Genomic DNA, 27,800 nt, shown 5'->3' on the forward strand with positions numbered 1-27,800 from the left:
CCATCATTGTCATCTAGAACTAGAGTTTCTAGATTGGAACTTAGCCATTTGTTAAAAGATTTCAAGGAGGACATTATAAACAATATGGCTACTCAATTGGATACATTGGTAGCTAAGAAGAAGCATGAGGAAACTGATGCATTTCTTGTAGAATTTTGTCCTCATTCTAAGCAATGGAAGAAAGATTGCAGATGTAAAATGGTTGCAAATGTTGAAGTACCTGATTTCAAACCAATTCAAGGTGAGGATGAACAAGTCTTCTATGTTGCTCAAAGAAGACCAAATTTTCAAAGACAAGGTATGCCACCTGATCCACTTTCCTTTTCTGGTTATAGTGGTAATTCTTATGCACCAAATAACCAATGGCAATCATAGTATTCTCAAAATTTTGGTAATTATCCACATTGGTATGGATCACAAGGCCAAGGACAACAATTTGCTAATCAAATCCCCCAGTGGCAGTAGCCATAGAGAAACTGGTATCCACCTCAGGGTTCAGGGAACCAGTTTCAAGGGAATTGGCAACCTACCTCTCAATGGAGGGGAAACCCATCATGGTCATCCCAATCTTCTAGATATCAGCCCCCTACATAGCAGCGACAACCTCTTTCTTTAATGCCACCTCCTGCAACTACAACACCACCTCCTAAGCCAACACAACTGCCTACTCAACCATTGCCTAATCCAAATATCAAATCTTAGCAACAATAACAAGCTTATTCAGTTGATGCTAATCAATACCTAGCCTATTCTTTATCACTGGATGATATTCATCTTTGATCTGGCACATCTCTACCTAATCCCTCTCAACCAATTATTACTGAGGTACAAGAAGAGTAGTCAATCTCTGATCCTAAAGATGTAATACCTCAAAATCAAATATTACCACCATTTCCCCATAGATTGAAAGACAAAGAAGTTTCCACTGAACAACAACAAAGATTTGATATTCTTGATCAACTGAAGCATATTTGTGTTAAAATTCCATTGTTGTAGGCAATAAAGGATGTCCCAATATATGGTAAGGCATTGAGAGAAACACGCCTAAAGAAACCCGACAAAAAGAAAAAGGATCCACAAATAGTTCATGTTGTGGTTCAATTGACTGATAATATGTTAGGAAAAATTGCTATTCCAAAGTATTCTGATCCAGGTAGTCCTATTGTGAGTATAGTCATTAATGACAGTCAAATAAAAAATGTTCTAGTTGATCTAGGGGCAGCCATTAATGTAATGACAAGGGAAGTAATGAAACATCTAAAGATAGATAGTTTAAGGGCTACACCCACAGTTCTCCAACTTTTTGATGGCTCTGCAGTAAGACCTGATGGTATCATAGAGGATATAGTAGTTATTCTAGATTCTTGGGAATATCCTGCAGATTTTATGATTTTATCTCCAAAAGCAACATTGGGGGGATATCCAGTCATTTTTGGAAGACCATGGCTTGCAACAACTGATGCATATATTGGGTGTAGATTAGGAGACATGACTATTTCAGATGGTAGTTCCACAAAAACATTAGCCTTGTATTCCCCTGCACAACCTCAGCTTGAGCAGCAGCAGGCTGTTTGGCCTATTTTGGGAGAGCAATCTGAAGAAATTGACTCTATTAATCACCTTATGATGATTAATCGAGTGCCACTCATGTAGTTATATGATGAAGAATCAATCCTTTATAAGGTCTTGATAAATAAATTAATAGAAGACCAAGAATTACAAGAATTGGTTCTGAATATTGCAGGGTTGGACTTTCCTGCAGCCACTGATATCTTGCTGTAGCATCCTAAAATTGTGACACTTGCAATTTTGACTGCATTTCGGTCTTCACGATGGTGACGCAACACGCAACCTGAATGGAGACCCTGAAACTTGCTCACGACACTGAAAACTGCATTTTTCAAGCACCTTGGCCTGAACCTCCTTGCACCCTGCTGTCCCGGGAGGTGGGACCAGAGCGCCCAGCGCCCTGGTCCTTCAGGACCAGGGCGCCCCCTGGTCCCCAGGACCATGGCGCCCAGCGCCCTGGTCCCTGGGTCCTATTTTGGGCCCGGTCTCCTAAGGGGTCTCGGGTCTTTTTGTTTGCAATTTGGAAATTAACTTTCCTGGTCGGCCTAAGGTCAGGAAAATCAGTCTATCAGCCCTAAATGACAAGTATATAAACTACATTTTTCTCTCTCATTTGGGAGGATGATGAGGAGGATATGTGTAAAAGCGTGGAAACTATACTCAAGCATTCAAGCATTCAAGCATTCCTTCAAGCAATTGATCATTTCAAGTCTCCATTCAAGGCTAAGTGTTGCATTCAAGACAAGGATTCAACCATTGAAAAGGAGATCACATACTACATGCTACAACATACAACATACAACATACAACATCTAAACCTTCGCACATAAGGATACAAACATCCTTAGAACAAGGTATTAGTACTTGTTTTACATACATTTACAGTTACAGCACTTGCTCATTTCTTGGTTAATTCCAAAACTGGGGTTTGACCTAAAGGCAAACCCCTAATCCCTAACCCCCCAATCGTCTTCGCTTTTCTGTGTGTAGGTTGCAGGTATGCGGCTGAAATTGAAGATCTGGAATCCTTGTGCAGAGACGAACGGATCCCCCTTCATTTCGCGGATTTTTCGGAGGACCGTGGCGCCGGGCGCCATCGTCCCGATAACTTTTGCTCAAATTTGTAGGACAGCACCGTATCGACATTTTACTGCTAATTCCAGGTCCGCAGCTTCATACTGTATTCCTATCTCAGTTTATAAGTGAATCTTTATCACTCTCTATGCATGCTTAGCTTAATTCTCCTATCAACATTCTTTACAAAAGAGGGTAGCCTTGCTGTCTTAACCCTTGAAACACATTTAGCATCCAATCTTGCATTGCGTGGGATTGGATCTTGTGGGTTTCAACCCCTCTTTTGAATGTAAAGTCTCTCCCCTAAGTGAAAACCATCGAATCCTAGCGAACCTCCCTTCTCTCTCCTCGGAGTTGGAAGAGGGGAGAACAACTAGGGTTCGATTGCGATTTTCTGCTTTACATTTTGGTGAACCTAACGTGAACATCCTTTCTGATTTTTCATGCTTAGATCTGAAAAAATTGATTACATTTCCATGTTTGATCTTTTGCAAAATTTTAGAGGTGATTGCATAAAAACCCTAAATTTTCTTTTTAGTAATTGAACCTGTGAAATGTCTAAATGTTAATGCCTGTTTCAGATCTGCCCTTCTATTACAAATTTTCAATTCATATTTGTGCTTTAATTCTGAAAATTAAGTGGTTAAATGTCAAAACCCTAATTTTTGAAACCCTCTTGATTCAACCTTTGTCCGACAATTTCACTGATCAAAACATCTCCAAATCAGCTGTAACTTTGGATTCCGCAATAAAATCACAATATCTTTCATCCTTGAAAATTTGGAAAAAAGTTGCGAGGACCATGGCGCCGAGCGCCATCGTCCCCGACATTTTTCCCGAAATTTCGGGAGCGAGATCTTACTGTATTTTCTTTCTAAAATCCAGAATTTTGGCTGATTTTATCAATTTTAACACCTTCAAAATAACAGTCAAAGTTGGTCTTGTGATTGCTTGGATTAAGGCTTCTAAACATTTAAAAATCATTGAAATTGAAATTTTGTGTCAAAATTGTGTTCTTACTGTCCTAAATCTGAAAAGTGTGTTATCATTCATTAAAAATTTCAGTGCTTTATTCAAATTCTTGCATTTTGTGACTTTTGAAATTAAGTGCTTAATTACAACAACTTTGATTTCCGCTTTCAAAATTGAATTTTGCGTGAAATTGAGTCAATTTTCAAATTTCAAAATTTGCATTGCTCTGGACATTCCCTCTAAAATCATAACATTCAAAATTTCAGTTTCCCTCTTTTTTTTTCAAATTTTGCATTTTTCGACAATCTTGATAGGGTTCAATTTCGAGATTACAACTTTAATTTGGCCTATCTACAGATCGTAAAATCACTCAATTTTTTCAGATTAGCTCTAAAATCATCATACCTTTCATCCCTGCAAATTTCAAAAAAAGTTGCAAGGACCGTGTTGCACTCCGGGCGCCACGGTCCCGGGCATTTTTTCCGAAATTTTGAGAGACTGTTGTGATTGCATTTAACAGCTTAAATCCAGAAGATTGGCTGATTTTACTGAAAATTGCTACCTCTAAATTCAAAATCTTCTCTCTCTTTCTAGTGCATGAGTTTTACAACAATAAGCCCTACTTACACTATTCCCGTTAGACGAAGCCGTAGAATTAAGTCTTTCCGAGGTTTAACTACTGAGGAGATGGAACCTAATTTGAATAGCCTTTTTAACGAGGACATGGGTAATTCCTCTAATCCTTCTAATGATGAAGAAGCTCTCCATGAGGTTTCTGAAGAACAACTTTCGAAATTGGATAACCAATTTGACGATTTTTGACAATGGATGTCTCAAGAATACCCTGATAGTCAAGCTCTTCCTTTAATTGAGGGTCTAAAACGTATGCTTCAAAGTGATAAGAATGGAATTGATATTTTGCATGGTATTGCACACATTGTGGATTCGAATGTGATGCCTATGAAGAGTTGTGCAGAAAATTTAGGTTATACACAACCTCCTACTCAAGTCAATCATTCTATTCCTTTGACAACTCCTATTGCTAGTATACCTACCTTTACATCAAACATCATGGCTACTTCTATACAAGACATTCCTCCCGTGATTACTAGTCATGGGGGCAACCCTTCTTCTTCAATTAACCCTCTTCCTTCATTCAATCCGACTTCTTCATTCATTCCTTCAATGAGTGTCCCTATTATATCTCCACAAATGAACATGATGCAAGGGGGCAATTCATTTAACCATTCCATCCCTCCTTGTAGTATTCCTCCTGTCCACTCATCTCCTATGACTAATTATCATAGAGTCCCACCACCCTACTCTTTACCTTCTCTCAATAACATAACACCTCCATCTCAATCTAACACATCCAATATGAATTCTTCGACTGAAGTGACCATTAACAATCTTGCACAAACTGTCTCTTCTTTACAGCAACAAATTGCCTCTATGAATCAATCTAAGTTTAGTCTGCCCACATTTGATGTTGCGAGCCCACTTTCTCTTGACATTGTTCGAGCTATCCCTCCTAAACATGTTGAAATCCCGCATTTGGAACTTTATAATGGTAAAGGAGATCCTCTAACACATGTTAAGACTTTTCAAACAATATGTACCGATTTTGCTTATGACCAAAGGTTGCTTGCAAAACTGTTTACTAGAACATTAAGAGACAAAGCCCTACAATGGTATTGCTCGTTGCCTTCTTATTCTATTACTTCTTTCGAACAACTTGCAAATGCTTTCATTCAACAATTTCAAAACAATATAAGTCCTAAAGTTACTTTGATTGATTTAATGCATTGTAAACAAGGTGTTAAAGAAAAAGTGACTGATTTCATTGGTAGATATAAGCATTTGTATGCTCAAATTTCTTTTCTAGTACCTGACAATGATATTCAAAGAATCTTTATTTCTAATTTACAAAAAGATATTCGAGACAAACTTCTATTTTCTGAGTTTACTTCTTTCCAACAGTTGTGCGCCACTCTTCACAATTATCAACTGACTGTGAGTCAAATGGAACATTCACATCCTATGGCTCTGAGTGATAAGGGTGATAGCAGTCAACAACCATTTGGGAAGTTTAAACCGAATAGAGATTCCATCAAATTCAATGAAAACATCATCAACAACAATGTGAATGCAGCATCAAGTGTGCCTCCTATTTCTAAATTTTTCAAGAAAGAAAGAAAGTATACTCCTTTGAATGAATCATTGCATAGTATTATGAATAAGTTATTGGAACAAAATGTGCTTACTCTTCCTCCTATAAGACAAATTGATCCTGCAAAGATTACTTCACCTTATTTTGATAACAAATCTTTTTGTCAATTTCACCGTCAGCCTGGGCATGATACTGAAAAATGTTTTTCTTTAAAGGGTAAAATTCAAGATTTGATTGATAACAATACTATCTCTGTTTCTGGAGTGGATGATAAAGGCAACACATCTGTAGCTCCTCCTAACCAAAATCTTCAGATTTTCACTGATCCATTGCCTTCTCATACCTCTAATGCAATTGAGGCTAATGATTCCTCTCTCTCATCTGATGGTCTTGTGTCTATGACTCCAAATGTGATTAACTTTGTAGAGCAGCAAGAAATCCCTAAAGAACCTTCCATCACATTTGATTCTAGTGAAACCATTAGGGCACCTGATGGTCCTTTATACATAGTTGCAAAAGTTAAGAATACACCTTGCCGTGGAGTGCTTATTGATCCTTCGTGCATGGTTAATGTTATTACTGAAGAATTTCTTTTTACTTTGCAATTGAATCAAGTGATATATGACAAAACAGATGTGATTGTGAAACTATTTGATGCATTTTCTTCTCCTGCAATTGGTTCTATTACATTGCCTATTGAGGTCCATAACAAATCTCTTGATGTGAACTTTGCTATTATTCCATCTTCCGAACAATTTCGTGTGAAGCTTGGCTATCCTTGGCTATCTTCCATGAAAGCTATTGCTTCTCCTATTCATAAGTGTTTGAAATTTCCCCATAATGGTGAAGTTGTTACTGTCAATCATAGTCTCTTTAAACCAGCTGAAAGAACTTCTAGCGTTCCTCTTGATTACTTTTGGCCTAAACCATTCCAATCTCTTCCTCCACGAAGTGATCATCTTTTCAAATCTTATCAAAAGTGGAAAACAGATATGATCCTATCTCTAAGTGAACCTAGAGCACCTAAACTTGATATTCCTATCATTCTTGAGAAGGAAGTTCTTCCTTTGAAAGATAAAACTAATGTCTTTCCTCAAGAAGATTCTCAACCCATCCCTATGGATGTGACTATGTCTATGCCTAATAAAATTCCTAAGAGTAGACCTATACCTCCTCGTCATGATGGACTTGGTCTTCTCCCTAAACCAAATATTCCTCCTTTATATGGAGCAGTTCCTCCTTCTTTTTATAGAGAGAAGAGACCTTCTTCTTCTCCTATTATCCAGCCTAAGAGACCACAACCTAAACACCCAAGTGCTAAGGATGAGAACATTCCTCCTCCTCAGTCTTCTCCACTTCCTACTAAGACTAGACGAAATCGTTCTGCACGTGAACGCCGATGAAAGCGTCATCTTAGAGCTCAGGTAGCTGCTTCTCAAACTTTGCAATCTCCAAAAACACCTTCAACAAGCATTATTCCATTTTCTCCAAAATCTCCAAAACATAAGATGCATGATGATTTTGATCCTATGCGAGTTAAAGATCCTATTTTTATAAATCTTGATGATGATATAGATGAAAATGTTATTCATGATGAAAATGTTACTTCTCTTGCTTCTGATAGTGAATATGAACTTGTTGATATTGATAACCATTTATCTAATAAATTTTCTAAAGCACTTATCCTAGCTCCTAGACAAGAACAACGTGGCTTGGAACATGAACATAGCCCTTGTTTGGATCTTGTGATAGCTCCATCTGCTGTGTTGAATGTTCCTCCTCTAGCGTGTTCCCTGCCTTCCTGAAACATTGATCAGCAAGATCGGGGGGTAGATGACGTGCTAGACTAGTTACATTAGCATAGCATATTCTCTCCTCCTCTCTTTCATTACTTCCTCCATATGTTATTCTCATTCTTCTATTTGTTGTCCTTAGTGTTGTTTACTTGAGGACGATGCAAAGTATTGAGATCTCTCGATCTCTCTCATGTTGACTCAAAAGACACATGTGTTCCCTTCTTCTAGGTGACCTTCCTTGATTGGGGAATGAAGAACAATTATGCATACATACATATGATACATATACATGAATTATCATACAGCATACTGACCCCAAGGAAAGTAAAGTCACCTCGTGCTTTGTGTTTTGTGTCTATTATCCTTGGGTTTATCTCACACTTGGGGGCTAAATCCTTGCGATAACGTGCTCCTTTCCTTTCTCATTTCTTATATGTATCACTACCTTAAAGCAATCACCCCCGGTGAGGCGTGTGCGATCGCTTTAACGTAGGGGGGCATACATCCCGTTCATATCTTTTCAAGATACTTGAAAATTTCTTGGCAAATTTAGCCTTGCCTTGAAAATTTTTGATATCTTTCTTGCATGACTCATAGTGAGGGAGCCTTACTACTGACAGTCATGGTTCTTCCTCATGATCTTCCCTTTTACTTTGTCAATCGAAGTCATAAGATCCTTAGTCCATTGGGGGCTTGGTGTATCTTGCCTCCTTGACATGGTGAAAGTCTTTCAATGTTGTTTCCTTGTACTTTACCAGAAGTATGAGCATACATACTCCCGCTAAAGTGGGGGCTAAATGTAGCATCCTAAAATTGCGACACTTGCAATTTTGACTGCATTTCGGTCTTCACGATGGCGACGCAACACGCAACCTGAATGGAGACCCTGAAACTTGCTCACGACACTGAAAACTGCATTTTTCAAGCACCTTGGCCTGAACCTCCTTGCACCCTGCTGTCCCGGGAGGTCGGACCAGAGCGCCCAGTGCCCTGGTCCTTCAGGACCAGGGCGCCCAGCGCCCTGGTCCCTGGGTCCTATTTTGGGCCCGGTCTCCTAAGGGGTCTCGGGTCTTTTTGTTTGCAATTTGGAAATTAACTTTCCTGGTCGGCCTAAGGTCAGGAAAATCAGTCTATCAGCCCTAAATGACAAGTATATAAACTACATTTTTCTCTCTCATTTGGGAGGATGATGAGGAGGATATGTGTAAAAGCATGGAAACTATACTCAAGCATTCAAGCATTCAAGCATTCCTTCAAGCAATTGATCATTTCAAGTCTCCATTCAAGGCTAAGTGTTGCATTCAAGACAAGGATTCAACCATTGAAGAGGAGATCACATACTACATGCTACAACATACAACATACAACATACAACATCTAAACCTTCGCACATAAGGATACAAACATCCTTAGAACAAGGTATTAGTACTTGTTTTACATACATTTACATTTACAACACTTGCTCATTTCTTGGTTAATTCCAAAACTGGGGTTTGACCTAAAGGCAAACCCCTAATCCCTAACCCCCCAATCGTCTTTGCTTTTCTGTGTGTAGGTTGCAGGTACGTGGCTGAAATTGAAGATCTGGAATCCTTGTGCAGAGACGAACAGATCCCCCTTCGTTTCGCGGATTTTTCGGAGGACCGTGGCGCCGGGCGCCATCGTCCTGATAACTTTTGCTCAAATTTGCAGGACAGCGCCGTATCGACATTTTACTGCTAATTCTAGGTCCGTAGCTTCATACTGTATTCCTATCTCAGTTTATAAGCGAATCTTTATCACTTTCTATGCATGCTTAGCTTAATTCTCCTATCAACATTCTTTACAAAAGAGGGTAGCCTTGCTGTCTTAACCCTTGAAACACATTTAGCATCCAATCTTGCATTGCGTGGGATTGGATCTTGTGGGTTTCAACCCCTCTTTTGAATGTAAAGTCTCTCCCCTAAGTGAAAACCATCGAATCCTAGCGAACCTCCCTTCTCTCTCCTCGGAGTTGGAAGAGGGGAGAACAACTAGGGTTCGATCGCGATTTTCCGCTTTACACTTGCATACCTTGTTGCTACAGGAATTGTCTTATTCTCATATTTCTGATATAAATCAGATTGATCTTACTATCAAGATAGAGGTTGAATTGAATAAATATTTGAACATCAATAAGAATATAGTAGATACTCAAAAGGATAGCCTAGTGAACTTGCTAAAACATCATGGAAATGCTTTTGCATGGGATTACAAGGATATGAATGGAATTGATCCAGTAGTTTGTACTCATCGAATTTACATAAAGGATGAGTGTTGCCCCCTCAAACAACCTCAAAGAAGAGTAAATCCTATCTTGAAGGAGATAGTGAAAGAAGAATTGCAGAAATTGTTGAAAGCTGGGTTTATCTATCCTATCTTTGACAGTCAATGGGTATCACCTTTGGTGATAGTTCCTAAAAAGGGAGGCAAATGGAGAGTATGTGTTGATTATAGAGCCTTGAACTTAGCCACAAGGAAGGATCATTTTCCACTGCCATTTGTGGATTAGATATTGGATTCTCTTGCTGGTAAGAGATATTTTTCATTCCTGGATGGATTTAGTGGCTATAATCAGATACAAATAGCTCCTAAGGATCAGGAGAAAACAACATTTACCTACCCATGGGGCACTTATGCATATTCTATTCTTCCTTTTGGGTTGTGTAATGCTCCAGCCACTTTTCAAAGGGCAGTGATCAGTATTTTTCTGATATTTCTCAAGATATTATGGAAATTTACATTGATGACTTTACAACTTATGGTTCTGAATTTGATCAAGCATTAGGTAATTTGAAGAAAGTTTTTTAGCAGTGTGAAGATTACAATAGTGAGAAGTGTTTCATTATGATGGAAGAAGGAATATTCCTTGGTCATCAGATATCTGTACAAGGTATACAAGTGGATCCAACAAAGATTGAGGTTATTTAGCATATTAATGACCCTATGAAGAAGAAATATGTGAGAAGTTTTCTTGGCCATGTTGGATACTACAGAAGGTTTATCAAAGATTTTAGAAAAATTGTAAGTCCCTTATATACACTGCTTACTAAAGATGCAGAATTTAAATGGACCTCAGCATGCAATGAAGCTTTTTTAAAGCTTAAGCATGCTTTGACTCAAGCACTAGTTCTAAAAGGACCTAATTGGTCTCTACCATTCCAAATCCATACTAATGCATCTGATTATGCCATAGGCGTAGTGCTGAGACAAAAAGTTGGCAAGTTGGAAAATGCAATATATTATATCAGCAAGAATTTGCAAGGACCTGAACTAAATTATACAGTTACTGAAAAGGAAATGCTAGCTGTCATATATGCCCTGAACAAGTTTAGACACTATATTATAGGGTATCCCATATTTGTGCATACAGATCATACTACAATTAGATATCTCATGAATAAGCCATCAATCATCGGTAGACTGGCTCGCTAGTTAATGTTGATGCAGGAATTTGATATCACAGTTGTTGATAAGCCAGGGAAGTCTAATGTTGTTGTAGATTATCTTTCACGTCTTCAATTGCAGGAAGATTCTACAATGATAGATGACACTTTTCCAGATGAGCATTTGTTTCTCATACAGGCTTATACTCCTTGGTATGCTGATATTGCCAACTATTTAGCTGCAGCTAAGATGCCAATTTCTTTTTCTTCTAAGGAAAGAAGGTTGCTAGTTGAAAAAAGTTTTAACTTTTCATGGATTGCTGATTGTCTATTTTATACAGGACCTAATCAAGTCATGTGAAGATGTGTCAGAGAGGATAAAACATATGACATCTTGCATGCATGTCATGATGAGCCATGTGGAGGTCATTTTGCTGCCAAAAGGACAACACTAAAAATACTCAATACCAGTTACTATTGGCCTACATTACACAAGGATGTAGCTCAGTACACAAGGAAGTGCGACAGATGTTAGCAAATGGGCAGACCTACAAAATCTGATGAGATGCCACTATATCCTCAAATATCTGTTACACCATTTGATAAGTGGGGATTATATTTTGTTGGCCCCATTGATCCACCTTCTAATGGAAAATCTTATATCTTAGTATGTACAGACTATGTGACAAAATGGGTAGAAGCTAGAGCTATGCAACATGCAAGAGGTAATAAGGTGGCTGAGTTTCTCTATGAATAAATATTTACAAGGTATGAAGTACCAAGGGAAATTGTCTCAGATCAGGGACCTCAATTTACATCAACATTGATAAAAGCTTTGGTCAATGAATATAATATAAGACACAAGAAATCTACTCCATATCATCCATAGTCTAATGGCCAAGTAGAAGTTACCAATAGAGAGCTTGAGGCTATTCTTACCAAAATAGTGTCTATCCACAAGAAAGATTGGTCTCATCAGCTTTCAGAGGCAATTTGGGCATATAGAACAACATGGAAAACACCAATTAGATTCACACCTTTTGAGATGATTTATGGCAAAACATTAATGATGCCTATTGAATTTGAGCATAAAACCTTAAGAACAGCTCTACAGCTGAATATGACATTGTTTGAAGTATAGAAGGAACACATTCAAAAGTTAAATGCTCTTGATGAATGGAGAAAGATAGTTGTTCAACAGATAGAATTGATTCAAAACCAAAGAGCCAGATGGCATGATAAATATATCAGAGAAAAGAAATTCAAAGTTGGTGACTGGGCACTCTTGTATAATTCTAGATATAAGGATGCTAAGGGAAAACTCCAAACAAGGTGGTTAGGTTCTTATGAGGTAGAAGAAGTTTTTCAGAATGGAGTAGTTCAGTTGTCCACAATAGATCCCATTCGATTTAAACTCTTAGTGAATGGACACTGACTATGACTTTATCACAAGCCAACTACTAGAGAAGAGTTCCTACAGTAGTTTGCTCCCCAAAACGAAATACAAGTTCCTGCAGCAAATGGCAAGGTTCCTGCAACAACTGCCATTGATTCGGTATCAATTCATGAGCTTCCTGTTGCACTTGATCATGTTGATAAAGGCGGTGTTCCTGTAGCCTCTGCAATGAACTTATTCATCGTATCAAAATAAAATATTTTCATGGGAATATTGTTCTTGGTACATAAAGTTCCATCTACATTCCATCCCACTTTCTTACCTGTCACTTCATTTCATTTCACCACCATTTTCGCCCAATTGTAGGTACATGTATATTGTACTTTATTTTAATTATGCATTTATTAGTTCATTATGATTTTTATCCTATTTAAATCTGCTCCAAACCCGAAATCTCGTCAGCTTGTGTGGACATGTGCTAGGTTAAGTTGGGGGGGGTACTTGATGGTTCTTTTTCCCAATAAGATTTATTATCAATTTTTTGATATCCCGAATTGATTTCCTAATTGACATTACTTATGATGATTATTATTTCATGCGAGTGAATAATAAGTTCTGTCGCCAAAATTAAAATATGTAGATTTTAGTTTTTGTGAAACTGTCAAACATTTTGGTGAAGCTACAGAAGTATCAGAGTAAAAGATGGGTGGTGATCTAATTCACCATGAACCAACGGTCCATGAAGGGTTGTTGTAGGATGTTGTCTATGTGCATTATTTCCAAAACCACGGCTGACTGGATTATTTCTTGAAAATCAAGGATTTCAATGATGAAATAGCTGCAGAATTTATGCATTCCTTTGATGAAGGAGAAGCTATAGTTAAAGGGTTGAGGGTAATTGCTATAGAGCAGTGAATTGTAGAGGTCATAGGGTTGCTGCAGGAAGGAGAACTCTTTCTGGAATCAAAGGATGCAAGGAGTGCTAGGGCAGAGTTCACAATTTCTACTAACAGACCCTTAATGGTGGATAGACAAGGGACTAGAAGGGTTTCTTTGCCAGCACATTGGCCTTAGGTAGCTCTGTATATTATGAAATATATTACATGTGAAGGACAGTATTCAAATCTACATTCACCTCATTTCAAGTTACTTAGTCATCTGTGTCATGACCGACGAGTTAATGTCCCAAATTTCTTGTATCATCTCATTTCTATAAGTGCTAAGGAGACTGAAAAATATGGAAATTGCTCTGTTAGCCATCATGGACTGGTGAAGTTGCTTGTACAATAGTCCCTGAGAGATGTTTCACAAATGGAATGGGGTGTGTTTGAGGATATTCTGTAATTTAGGGTTGATGAAGCCCCTATTGAAAATAATCTATCAGCTCAAGAAGAGATTGTTGCAGAAGATATTTCTGGTAAAGATGAGGGTTTGCTGGTTGCTGAAGGAGCCGCAATTATTATGGAAGGAAATATTGAAGCAGAGTCAATAGAAGGACAACCCTCTATCTCTCTTCAAAGAGATTCACCTGTTTTGCAAAGGGAAGGAAAAGAATTGGAAAATGATGAATCAGATGAAGAATTTGTTATCCAGCCATAGGAAGTGCATATTCCTCCTACAACCAAGAGGCGTCGAACAAAAACAAAAACTCCTACATCTATTTCAAAAGTGTATGTAAGGAGAACAAGAAGGAGGACATAAAAGACTCAATCTATGAGTAATCCAGTAGAGGTTATTGCAGTAGAAACTTTAGAAGAAGAAGATGGTGCAGAGAAGGAAATGCAAGAAAACCCTGTGGAAGAGGAAATTCAAGAAAACCCTATGGAAGAGGAAATTCAAGAAAACCCTGTAGAGGAAGAAATCCAAGAAGATAATTAGGAAGAAGTTGTAATGGATAAGCTAGCAAATCTTGCTTCAGTGGCATTGCAATGTGAAGAGTTTGTTAATGATGTTCTACAACAACCTGAAGAAAATGTGGGAGATATGTCAACTCAGAATGAGGAGTTTGTTGAAGAAATCCCATGGTCTAAGGTAGGACCTATTAGACCTCCTTCATCCCTAACTAGTTTATCAATTGCTTTAACATTTTTTAGGAAATGGGAAATAGAGAAGGATAGGTTGCAAGGGATAATTAATAAGCAGCAAAAAGAGATTCAAAAGAAAGATAATAGAATTAAAGAATTGGAAGCTAAGATAGAAGAGATTTATGGTATGGTTCCTGAGATAATGCAGTGTAGGGCACCCCCAAGAATTTATGCAGTACATTCGAAAGAGCGGTATTGGAATTTTAGACTAAACCGCATTGTTAGGGACCTTAATCCATCCTTGGAAACACCTAAGGAATTCTATCATGCTTATCAAACCTCCCCACATGTTGTAAGGAATTTGTTATGTGAATTATATTTACATAACTATGTTGTACCCCAAGATAGAGAATGGAATCCTTTATTGTATATTGGGGATATCCATCTTAGAGCTCTAATGTCATGGATCCAAAATGAGATGATCATAGGACCACAAGCTAGGGAGTTTGAAAAATTGGAACTTGACTGTCCACTGCCATTGAGGAGGGAATCAGAAGCACCTAGGGTTCTGTATTAAGATTGGCAAAAGTTGTTAATAAGAGATGATGTTAGTAAGATAGTACTTCCAATGAGAGAGGAAGTCTATCAAGCATATGAGCAATTTTTTCAGACCCATAGGACAACTGCACTAGAAGGGCTAACTCAATGCTGGAATCATCTACCAGATCATTTAAAACTGGGAGAACCTTACTCATTATAGAATTTTCATGTAGCTATATAGAGAGCCTCCAGATACATACAACTAGGCAGGGAGAAATCCAATAACTGGTTGCCATTAATCTTTCAGCCTCCGATCCTTATGTTGCCACTTTTGGCATGCCAACCAACAGAACAGAATTATGATGCAGTTGTGGAAGAAATAGCTACATGGTCCAGGTTGGAGAAAATGAAAGGATTTTATTGGAATTTGTCTTCCAAGGGAACTGGACAGGATACTGTTGGTGATTTCAGAGTTTCAGCAAAAATCAGAAATTTTCCTTTTGCTGCAGAAGCAACAAACCCTTAAAGTTGGGGGGCATGATAAGTCGATGCTTTAACATGTTTTTTATCAGGACTCTTAGGTTTTTGGTATCTTTTAGGTTGCACTATGATAGTAAAGTATTGTGAATTGACTATATGTAATCCATGTTTTAAAACTGAACTTAAGAAATCATGTTTGAACTTTGTCAGTTAATTCCTATAGCCATGCCAATTTATTCCTGCAGCCAAATGATTTGTCCCTATGATATGCGAATTATTTAGGATAATGTCATATGTGAGTTAATGAATTTATTAATTGAGTAAGATACATATACATGTCCTTGTATGTTGTTTTTGTTTTAGTGGAGATAATAATTGATGTTGTGGTGGATGATTTTCTTTCGCGCCTAAGGACTAGAGAATCACGTTCAGATAGTTGGAGGTCAAACTGAAGGAGATTCAAGCAAGCGCAATGTATGGCATAATCAGAGAAGTTGTACTTCACCATGGGAGTTTAACTCTGGTGCATATTGAATTCACAAAATATCGCTTTGGCATGCAAAGACTATGGTTCAGTTTCAGATCCATGGTTTCTATAGCCAATCTCTCAGTTATCTCCTTCATCTGACAATTATCTGCCTCTTCTTCTGGGTGTAACTTGGGTTGTCCATTGTAGTTGATCTTTTCTTTATAATAAGCTCTTCCTTCTTTCTGAGAGTTAGACATATTGGAAAGGAATTGAATACAGTTTTGTCAAGAATTCTGAATTTTTCTCTTTTAGAATATGTAATAATTTTTCAGGAAGAAATGAATAAGAATATGTTGTTCTGATCTATTAATAGTTCTTTGTTGAGAGTTTGATATCACTCATCCAAGGGGGCCCACTTGGTGAGTGATCATATGTTTAAGATCATTGAAGTTATTTTTTACTTAGTTGCAGTAGAAGTTCATGACTGGATTGTTCCTGCAGCCACTGGAAATAGATCTGTTGACTGTTCCCGCAACCAAGATAGAACGATGCGATTTCTATTATTTTCACTAGATCATTTCAGCAGTGTTTTGTGAAGCTTTTATTTAGCCTTTTATGATTTCGATTCCTACCTTTCCTTTCTGCATAATGTTAGTCACTGCAGTAATCCAGAATAATCATTTAAGGAGCTTAGTGCATATATATTGCAGACCCATTTCAAGTTTTACATTCTTGGATTGACAACTAAATGAACACTAGCCATGAAAATAGTAAACTCTACTATATTAATGTCCAAAATTTGGATTGAGATTTCAATTAGAGGTATTATTATTGTCATTATAGTTGGCGTAGACATAAGGGATGGCTAGAATACCCGGTTAAGGGTCAAACCCTGTTAAGGGTTACCTTGTTAGAGGATTTTATGAACTCAATGTCTTTGAGTCACCCTATTAAAGGATTCACAGCAAGCTAGTTAAAGCTACCTTGTTAAGAGATTTTCCAACTGTTGAAGTGATTAGAGATCAACAGATATTACAATGATCTGGTAATAGCACTTAATGCCAATGCAGACCTGCTTTAGTTCCCTTCTTCTGCATACACACTCTGTAGGTATCAACCCTCTTATCTGGTCTAGCAAGAATCACATATCTTTTCACTTAGATACACACACAACATTTGCCAACAACTTCAACATGAAACACAACATCGACCTTATAGGAAATAGATAGGTCGGTAACATAAACCCTAAACCCTAAAAATTTAGGCTGAGCGATTCGGTTGGTTTAATCCTGATCATTGAACACTTTGCATTTGAATAGAATGGTCTTGAACAGATCTCAAGACATTCTCCATCATTCATTCTTTGCCGCTTCTTGGAGGTGATAACCCATCACATGTTCTCCACTGTTTGCAGAGACTTCGCGCATTCCCAAGGTAGATAGGATCAATCTCCTTCATGAAAGATCCTTCCCATGCACGAGGCTGAAGTGGAAACATGATCTAATCTCCATTACAATGCTAACTCATCACAAAATTCCATCAGTTGAATCACACAGGCTCGAAACACTTCAACTGGAAACCCTGAAGCTAAGACTACTAGCTGGTAGTCATACCATATTAAACCACTTCACCTTTAGCACATATACTAGTTCTCATCATTATACCAGTTCACTTTGCTAGTTGCGTAACTTCAATAATCCTGTTCACTCTTCATCATGTTACCGGTTCACTCTTCAGCATATTACCAATTCTCTTTCAACATATTACCGGTTATCTCTTTAGTATATTACTGGTTCATTCTTTCAGCATATTAACATCAATGATAACACAATATCATCATGTCAACATATTCTGCACATATGTCAACATGATAGACCTTTCAATGGATGCATTCCTTTCCACTATGTAATCATGTGGATAACACACCTAGAGTTTAGAGTGTTAGGACCCGGAGGCAACTCAGAGGGGGGGTGAATTTGTTGACTATTAATTTCAACCCAATTATAACTTAACCAAACTTAATGTCGGTTGACAGTTTAATAGTTAATAATAGTATCTGTAAAGTTTAATGCATGAAAGAGAAAGACAAATAGCATCTACAACACATAACATAGATATTTGTACATGGAAACCCCATAAGGGGAAAAACCATGGTGGGAAACCTTACCCACAATCAGATGATACTACTACAGATAGTATGTGTGTACAAATGGGGTCTGCACATGTAAAAAGGCCATCTTTCTAGAGTTCAATGCTCAATCAGAAAATGAGAGTCACACTGACTACAATTGGATAGTTAAATCCAATGATAATGTACTGCTCAAAATAACATCTTCATATGTTGGATTCAGTACTAGTTAAGCTCTAATTGTCTTCTTCATACCTTCCTTGAATCTTCAAATGATGTCTATGTGTATATCTTTTCTTATATTCACATATACCTTATTGCAATCCTTCTCCACACCTTCTACATAATCTCATAATTGAGATCTTACATATATACCAAAACCTAAGACCAAATGTGTATGTCAGCTCACTAAGAATATTACAATTAAATCAATTACAAATGAATTAATATGTGATGCATCATGTCGGCTCAATGTATTTACAATAATAACCAATCAATAAATCATCTACATAATGTGTCGTACTAATCTGGAATAGATAACTCTTGCTAGTCCATAACCTAGACCTATTTGCCGATAACAACAAATATGCAAACTCGATTAGGCCAATAACCAAATCACCAAAACAAAGTGTTCAAACCATGACTTTGACATAACCAAGTAATCTCTAGATGATAAAAGATCATCCTCAATGCTGGTGAACAATATAACCTGCTGGTGAGCCAAATATCGGTGACTGTGCATAAGTCACTGAACATGCCAGTGAACATAACCAAAGATCTCCAGTGTTGGCAAGTGTTGACATCAATGACAAAACCAATGCAGCATGTCCATAATACCAACAATCTCCCCTTTTGGTATTGATGGTAACACAGGATGGAACAACCATCTAAGTGCCAAAGCAGTAATACCAAAAACCAAAAACCAACAATTTCCCAAAGAGATCAATTACCATAAATCAAAATACATCATATCTCTCCCCCTGGGAATAATCTCTTCCCATTTGACATCAAATTCTAGAGAAATACAAAACTAGATACAAATATTTCATAGAACTAATTACAATTACCAATTGTTATAACCAACTACTCCTCCTGAGAAGTAGCTCTCCTTCATCAAAGCCAGAAAAATATTTCTCTATTAATTCCCGTCAGTCTGATGCCATGCTCCAACTGTCTAAGTTTTTACCAGTGAGGGTATAACCCCAAGCTTCTCTCTGAGATATTCAAAAGTTTCCTTAGGCAAAGCCTTAGTAAAGATATCTGCAATCTATTCTTTAGTATTCACATAAACCAATTTCACTTTTTTTGCTTCAACACTCTCTTTTAGAAAATTGAATTTGATAGAAACATGTTTAGTTTTAGAGTGAAATACCAGATTCTTAGATATATCAATTGCTGCCATATTATCACAGTGAATGATTATAGGTTCTTTGCATTTTATTTTTATGTCCTTCAACATTTGCTTTCAAATATTCTAAAATATTTAAGAGTAGGAATATTACCAAACCATAGTTCATGAGGGGTCTTACCGGTTTCACCTCTGATGTGAACTCTGTTGAATGTGTAAACCATTGTATTGATTGCTTATCTCCATTACACATGAGGTAGGTTTGCTTCTGATATCATGCTTCTAGTTGCATCCAAAATAGTTCTATTCTTCCTTTCCACAACTCCATTTTGCTGGGGTGTCCGAGGTGCTGATAACTGTCTTCTGATTCCATTCACTTCACAAAATGTATTAAATTCCTTAGATGTGAATTCACCTCCTTGATATGATCTCAAATATTTGATTTTCTTACTGGTTTCATTCTCTACCATTACCTTGAATAGTTTGAATTTCCCAAAGGCTTCTGATTTCTCCCTGAGAAAGGTAACCCAACACATTCTTGAATAATCATCATTGATTAGCATAAAATATCTATCTCCTTGTAAACTTCTAGTTCTTTCCGGACCACATAAATCAATATGAATGAAATCGAGAACATTATTAGATTTCTCTGGAATACTCTTAAAAGTTTCTCTAACTTGCTTTCCAAATTGACATTCCTTACATACCAGATTGTGAGGTTTTACAAACTTAGGTAAATTCCTTACTTCTTTAGTTGTACTGATCTTCACAATGTAATCAAAATTTACATGACAAAGTCTTTTATGCCATAACCAACTTTTATCAATATGTGCAATCAAGCATGTCTTCTCATTGTTATTCAAGTGAAATATATTACCTCTAGTCTAATTACCAGTTGCAATTTCCAAACCATTTTTATTTACGATTTTGCATTTACCATTCTTGAGTTGTAACTGAAATCCCTTTTCAACTAATTGACTAACACTCAAAAGATTATTCTTCAAGCCTTCAACATTATAAATGTTATCAGTATTGTGCTTACCATCAAAAGATATAGTGCCTTTCCCTTTGATCAAACAAGCTTTATCATCTCCAAATCTTACTAGATCGCCATTGTATTCCTGAAAGGTTAAGAATTTACTTTTATCACAAGTCATATGATGTGAACATCCAGAATCAATGATCCATTCATCTTTTTCTTCAATTTTAGCTGCCAGGGCCTGCTCTGCTGGTTGTATAGTAGGTGTTGGTTGATCTTTTGTTATTGCAACAAAAGCCCATCCATTGTCTATCAGTTCTTCACCAGAATCATCAGTAACTCCTTCATCAACATAGTAACATGATTTGTCTCCATTCTTCTTAAATCTGTATCTTTGATATTCAAGGTTAGGCTTATATGTTCTTTTATCTTCTTCTTTCAATCTGGCATGTCTATCAGGACACCTAGATGCCATATGACCAATTTTATTGCAGTTAAAATATTTAAATGGTGCTTTACCTTCATACTTACTTCCAACTGGACCTTAAGGAATCTTCCTTGCAAATAGTGCTTCAAGCTCTTCCAATTCTTCATTCTCGCTTCTGATTTCTTCAAGTTCTCTTGCATAAAGTGATTTCCAATCAAATTTCTCAAATGATGATGATGATGCTACTACAGATGATGATGCTTTGAAAGATAAATCCATCTTAATTGTAGCAACAAGACCAAATTCCTCAAGTTCAAAAGCTGAAAGTTTTCCAACCAAAGTATCTCTAGATATTGATGTATTAGGCATTATTCTCAATTCATTAATAACAGTTACTTTCATTTTGTATGTCGGTGGAAATTCTCTTAAAACTTTAGAAACAATTTCATCTTCACTTAAGGATCCTCCACAACATTGTATACCCAAAACAATTTCATTGACTCTTTCCATAAAAGCAGAAATCCTTTCATCTTCTTCCATTTTCAGATTTTCATACCTGGCCTAGAAGCATTCCAGTTTTGCAATTTTGACAGTGGTATCACCTTCATTCAATGTCATCTGACAATGCGCTCAAAAGTGGTTCTCTTGATTTGCAATCATTCTCCTAATCTTTAGCCAAGTTAGGTGGATTAGGTTGACTCTATGTAGGACCAACATAGCTATTCTTTGTAACATCCCATATGTCTCTTCCAATGCAATTCAGATGTGTCTCCATTCTAAGCTTCCATATACTATAGTTAGTTCTATCAAGCTTCAAACTATCCTTTTTGAAATAGTTAGTTATCATAGAATCTCCTCAAGTTGTTAAACTTCTGCAAAAAGAGGACTTGGCTCTGATACCAATTGTTAGGACCTGGAGGCAACTGAGAGGGGGGGGGTGAATCAGTTGTCTATTAATTTCAACCATATTATAACTTAACCAAACTTAATGCTAGTTGACAGTTTAACAGTTAATAACAGTACTGGTAAAGTTTAATGCATGAAACAGAAAGACAAATAACATCCACAACACATAACACATATATTTGTATGTGGAAACCCTGTAAGGGGAAAAACCATGGTGGGAAACCTTACCCACAATCAGATGATACTACTATAGATAGTATGTGTGTACAAATGAGGTCTGCACATACAGAAAGGCCAACTACCTAGAGCTCACTACTCAATCACAAAATGAGAGTGACTACAATTAGATAGTTAAATCCAATGATAATGTACTGCTCAAAATAGCATCTTCATATGCTGGATTCAATACCGATTAAGCTCTGATTGTCTTCTTCATACCTTCCTTGAATCTTCAAATGATGTCTCCATGTATAGCTCTTCTTATATTTGCATATACCTTATTACAATCCTTTTCCACACCTTCTACATAATCTCATAAATGAGATCTTACATATATACCAAAACCTAAGACCAAATGTGTAGGTCGGCTTACTAAGAATATTACAATTAAATCATTTACAAATGAATCAATATGCGATGCATCATGTCAGCTCAATGCATTTACAATAATAACCAAACAATAAATCATCTCCATAACATGTTGTGTTGATCTGGAATAGATAATGCTTGTCGGTCCATAACCTAGACCTATTTTTCGGTAATATCAAATATGCAAGCTCGATTAGGCCAATAACCAAATCACCAAAACAAAGTGTCCAAACCATGTCTTCTAAATAACCAAGTAATCTCTAGATGATAACAGATCATCCTCAGTGCTGGTGAACAATATAACTTGTCGGTGAACCAAACACTGATCACTGTGCATAAGTCACTGAACATGTCGGTGAACATAACCAAATATCTCTAGTATTAAGTGTTGACAAGTGTTGACAAGTGCTGACATCAATGACAAAACCAATGCAACACATCCATAATACCAACATAAAGATTGTATTAATAATTGGTGGAGCACCCCAATTCAGAGAATTCCTATGTATAGAATTTCTTAGAAACTTGATTTGATAAGGAATAATGTGAGAGGGTGGAATAAGTTCATGTTTGGAAATATATTTTCTAAGAAGAAATGGATTAATTCAAGATTGGCTACTATTCAAGAAAGGATGGTGTAGGCAGACTTCTCTGAATCTACCCATAAGGCTAACAAAAATCTAAGATAAAAGTGGAAGGAAAACTTAAAACGAGAGGAAATTTACTAGAAACAAAAGTCTATAATTCATTGGTTGAGAGAGGGAAACAGAAACTTGGCCTTCTTTTATAGATCTGTTAGTAAACATGAGAGGAGGAATATTATTTTAAGCCTTAGGGATTAATCAAACCAAGAAATTAAAGATGGCACTTAGTTGGGTATCTTGGCCTCAAATTATTTTTGTAATACTTTTAGAGAAGAGATCAATTCTAGGAATTTTCTATTAGAAAATCAACTTCTCCAATGCCTTCCTAATTCCTCAGATGAGGTTGACAATACATTGATGTTCACTCTAGTTACTAATGAGGAGGTTAGGAATGCAATTTTTTATATGGGGGCATACAAAGCCCCAAGACTTGATGGCTTCCCTCTGACTTTTTTCAATAATTTTGGGACATTATTTGATGTGATCATGGTTGCCAAGGATTTCTTCATAACTGGTAAACTGCTAAAAATAATGAATAGTTATTATATTTCCCTAGCCCTTAAAACTCAAGAGCCCCTAAGGCTTATGAATTTATACCTATTAGTGTAATGCCTACCAAAATACCCTAAAGAAACTAAACAATAATATATACGAATGGAGATTATTTTTTTATTAACATCTAATAACAACTAATGCAACATATAACATCTCCATCTATTTACATTCATTAATCAATTAACCAATATGAACATACATCATTTCTCATTTCATCAAATAACGCAAGTGGAAATAACACAACATCAACAATTTTTCTCTAGGGTACTTTAACATCATTATTTAATTCATTTCCACAATACATACTACACACAATAGGTATATTTCACCTTCGTCAATGCATCATATTCTAATTCTTTAACCATGAGATATGCAACCTACAACATTACTTATTCCTCATGATATGCATAATTTCCTTTCTACCAATGCATCAATGTGAATCATTCCTATTTACTAGATCCAATTAACATCTTCTAACATATTCACTTATTAATCTATGAATATTCCTCTTTCAAGATTATTTAACATTCTAACTAGCCTCTAAACATTCCATGAAATAATACAACTAATCCATAATTCAATTCCATTCTATTCCAACTATAATCCACTTATTTCCATGATTCATAAGATCACATCTCTACAATAGTACAAATACAATATCCCTAAATTCCAATTTCTAACTACAATTCATCTTACAAATAAGAATACATTAAATACATCATGAGCATATCTCTTTCTACTACAAGAATCCATCTACTATATACAAGAATGTTAATTTACATTCATTCTATCTTATCCATTACATAAATCTTCTACAACGTACATCCATAGTACATCATGAAGAAGAATCCACATCCACGCAAGAAGAATCCAAGAGAACATCCCAATGGCTAAAAAGCACCAACCTCCTGACCATGTGGAACCAAAGGAACCACCCCCATGCTAGGAGATGACACAAGGTCCCAACACATACTCTAAACCTAAGCTAGCACCTATAACCAAGGAGACTAACCACACAAGGACTCTGACGCAAGAACTCACTCAAACAACAAGAATGAACTCCGAGAGGCATAAAACTCATTAAGACATAAATGCATCCAATAAGCATAATCATAAATAATAAAGGGGAAACACATGTAGGAGTGGAGTGTCATCACATGTCATCCTCATAACATAATAACATAATAACATAATAACACAAGGCATTAGCCTGATGGACATGTGGAGCCATCTCAACCTATGAGAGAGTAAGGGAGATTATCTTACCATCTTCATGGCCTTCTCATGCTTATCCTAAAACATCCTCCCTAGGACTAAGTCATGAGGCATAAATCAATTTATCATCTTATTAATAAATCTAACTACCCAACCCATTAATTATTAGGTTATCACTTATTTACAAATCATGGAAAACTCTAATGTGCCCTGGTGGTCTAGAATTCATGCATCCTTACAAGGAACCTCATGCAAGCCTATCTCTCATGACCCTGATCATCACAAGGAAGCCCACTCCTCCTAGCATGGCCCAACAATAAATCACAAGAGGCTCTACCAACCTAATTACATGAAAATAATACTCAATGTAGCCAACAACTTCCACACATACTCTTACAACATAAACAAGGCTACAACAACATCAATATAGAAAAATGAGCCTCTTGGCTAGATATAAACAAAAGCATATCAAGCCATCAAATGCTGTCATCAAATAAAAGATAACATCACAGCAAGGCCTACTCACTTGCTGGTCCAATACAACATAGTAATCATCTCAATCATCCATGGCGTATCCACATGGAAGAGAGTCTAAAATACCCACAATGGTGTAGAGAAGTAAATGTACATAAAACCATCAAGTGCCTAAAAATGATAAAAGCTGAATCTAGAAAATATTAACAGACCTCAAATAAAGCCTCTGGTACAAAAATCAATTCGGGAAAATACCTCATATATGACCAAAACTATAAAAATACAAAACACGGACAGGTTAGCATTTTTGTCTCGTAGGACAACGCTTCTGCCAAGAAGAACAACGCTTGTGTCAAGAAGAACAACGCTTATGTTTCCAAAATTGCATATATGTATCGTGAGATAGCGCTTATGTTGCACAGAGCAGCACAAATGCAATACAAAACAACACTTTTGCACATTAAGACTACGCTTTTGCATAAACAACGCTTTTGCACAAGACTTACAAAAAACTTAGAAAGCTTTTGGGTAAAATAATAAAATCCAAACTTAACAAAAGGGCTTGAAAAACATGAGAAAATAGACTCCCAGAAACAGGGAATACATAGGTATAAATGAAATAAATCAACTCAGACTAAAAACCAAGATTTAATCAAATGTCTCCACAAGAGTTTTCACAGAACCAATAACGACATACACAGGAAATACCAAATACATATTTTCTAGCAACTATACAAAACCCAAATAATATAAAGTTTCCTCCCCAAATATTAAACTTCAACAATATTAAAAACTATAGAATAAATAATACTTTAACCCAGACCCAAAACATTACAGACACAATGCATACACAGAGAAGCCATTGAAAACAAAATGCAAAGTGAAGAACTCCAACCTGCAACTTGAAGTAATGGATTGAAGCTGAAGAAGAGCTCCCACAAGCCAAACCAATTCCAATCCAAGCTCTAGCCAAAACCAAGAGAGAAGAAATCCAAAACCAAGAAGAAAACTTGTTGGAGAAACTTCCAGAGAAGAGCCAACCAACCCCAAAAACCTCACGGGAAAAAAAATAAAAAGCAACAATAATCCAAAACCCTAGCCTCAATCTCGACCAATCAAAATATTCCATTTTGGAGTATATTTTACCAACCCACCATATAATATAATTTATTCACCCATTTTGAATTTAACCAATGAGAGTGAAGGGTAGGTAAAGTAAATAAAATATTCTTATCTAGCTAAGTGGGATTGTTTTATTTCTTTATTTAATTTAATGTGTTCATACACCCCACTTAGGAATAAAAGTCAAATTATTAAATAAATATAAGTTGTAACTAAATAATCCAAATGGGGATTAAAATCAAATAACCCAAAAGCTAATAAAATAAATTAAAGAAGCAAATAAATATAAGATATCAAATAAATATCAAGCCATAGAAGGTCAAATAAATAATTAAATAATCAAATACCATTAAAGATTAAATTAGAAATATTAAATAAATATTAAACAACAATAAAGCTCATCAATTATTAAATAATCGTAAAATCAATAAATGTTAATTATCAAATAAATATAAATTCCAAATAATTAAATACTCAAAACTTATAAATTAAATATATTAAAATAAAAGTTACTAAATATAAAACTACACATCAAGAGCCACATAATTACTCTAACATAATCAAGTAAATCAATCGACATAAACCGAACTCACAATACCAAGGGACCAAGCTTACTAACTTATGTGGCAAATTATGCCAAGACACTGACTACTCACGGTGAACAACTTAGACCTAGAGTATGTGAGGGGAACCCATGCCATCTCCAAACCACATAAGCCATTAGAACTAAAGAAACACTTAGACTTGTGAAGCTAGGTGGAGTCGATGTCTAGTACCTACAAAATCTTGCAACCACAAAACAACAATACCACATATACATATACACATATTGACAAGCAAGTGATAGAGAATCGTGACAATACATCCCGCTCGCAATGAGTGATGTGGAATCGTCTCTATCACAAAGACAGTCAAATAATAGTCAAACACATCTCATAAATATCTCATCATATGTAATCATGAAGTAGGGTTAGCATAATCATAGTCATCATCAAAACCATGATAAATCTAATCTAGCAATAATCTATCACATAGTGAGCATATAAAATCCATCAAGTACATATATCATCAAATCACATGATCAATCATGATAGTACCAACATCCATATAGATAATCAAAATAGCATATGTCCAATACTGTCTAACATCAATCATATGTCACTGAAGCACATGAGTAATCATCATCTGAATCATCAAAATATAGTCTAGATAAGTCTATCAAGCATAATATAAAAGTCAACTTTAGTCAAAATAAGTCAAATCAAGGGTGGACACTACAATTAGTTTGTGCAATACTATCTTTAGTGTTTTCTCAAAAAAATTAGTAAATAGGATTAAGCCTTTCTTGGATGGTTTCATCAACTATAACTAGAAGGGGTTTTTTCTTAGGAGGCATATTCTTCATCTTGAGATTACCATGCATGAAATTATTCATTCTATGGATAGGATCTATCAGCTAGGGATGGTCCTCCAGCTTGACATTTATAAGGCATATGATAGAGTCAATTGGGACTTTCTAT

The sequence above is a fragment of the Cryptomeria japonica genome, chromosome 7, assembly GCF_030272615.1.
Source record: "Cryptomeria japonica chromosome 7, Sugi_1.0, whole genome shotgun sequence".
NCBI classification, from domain to species: Eukaryota; Viridiplantae; Streptophyta; class Pinopsida; order Cupressales; family Cupressaceae; genus Cryptomeria; species Cryptomeria japonica.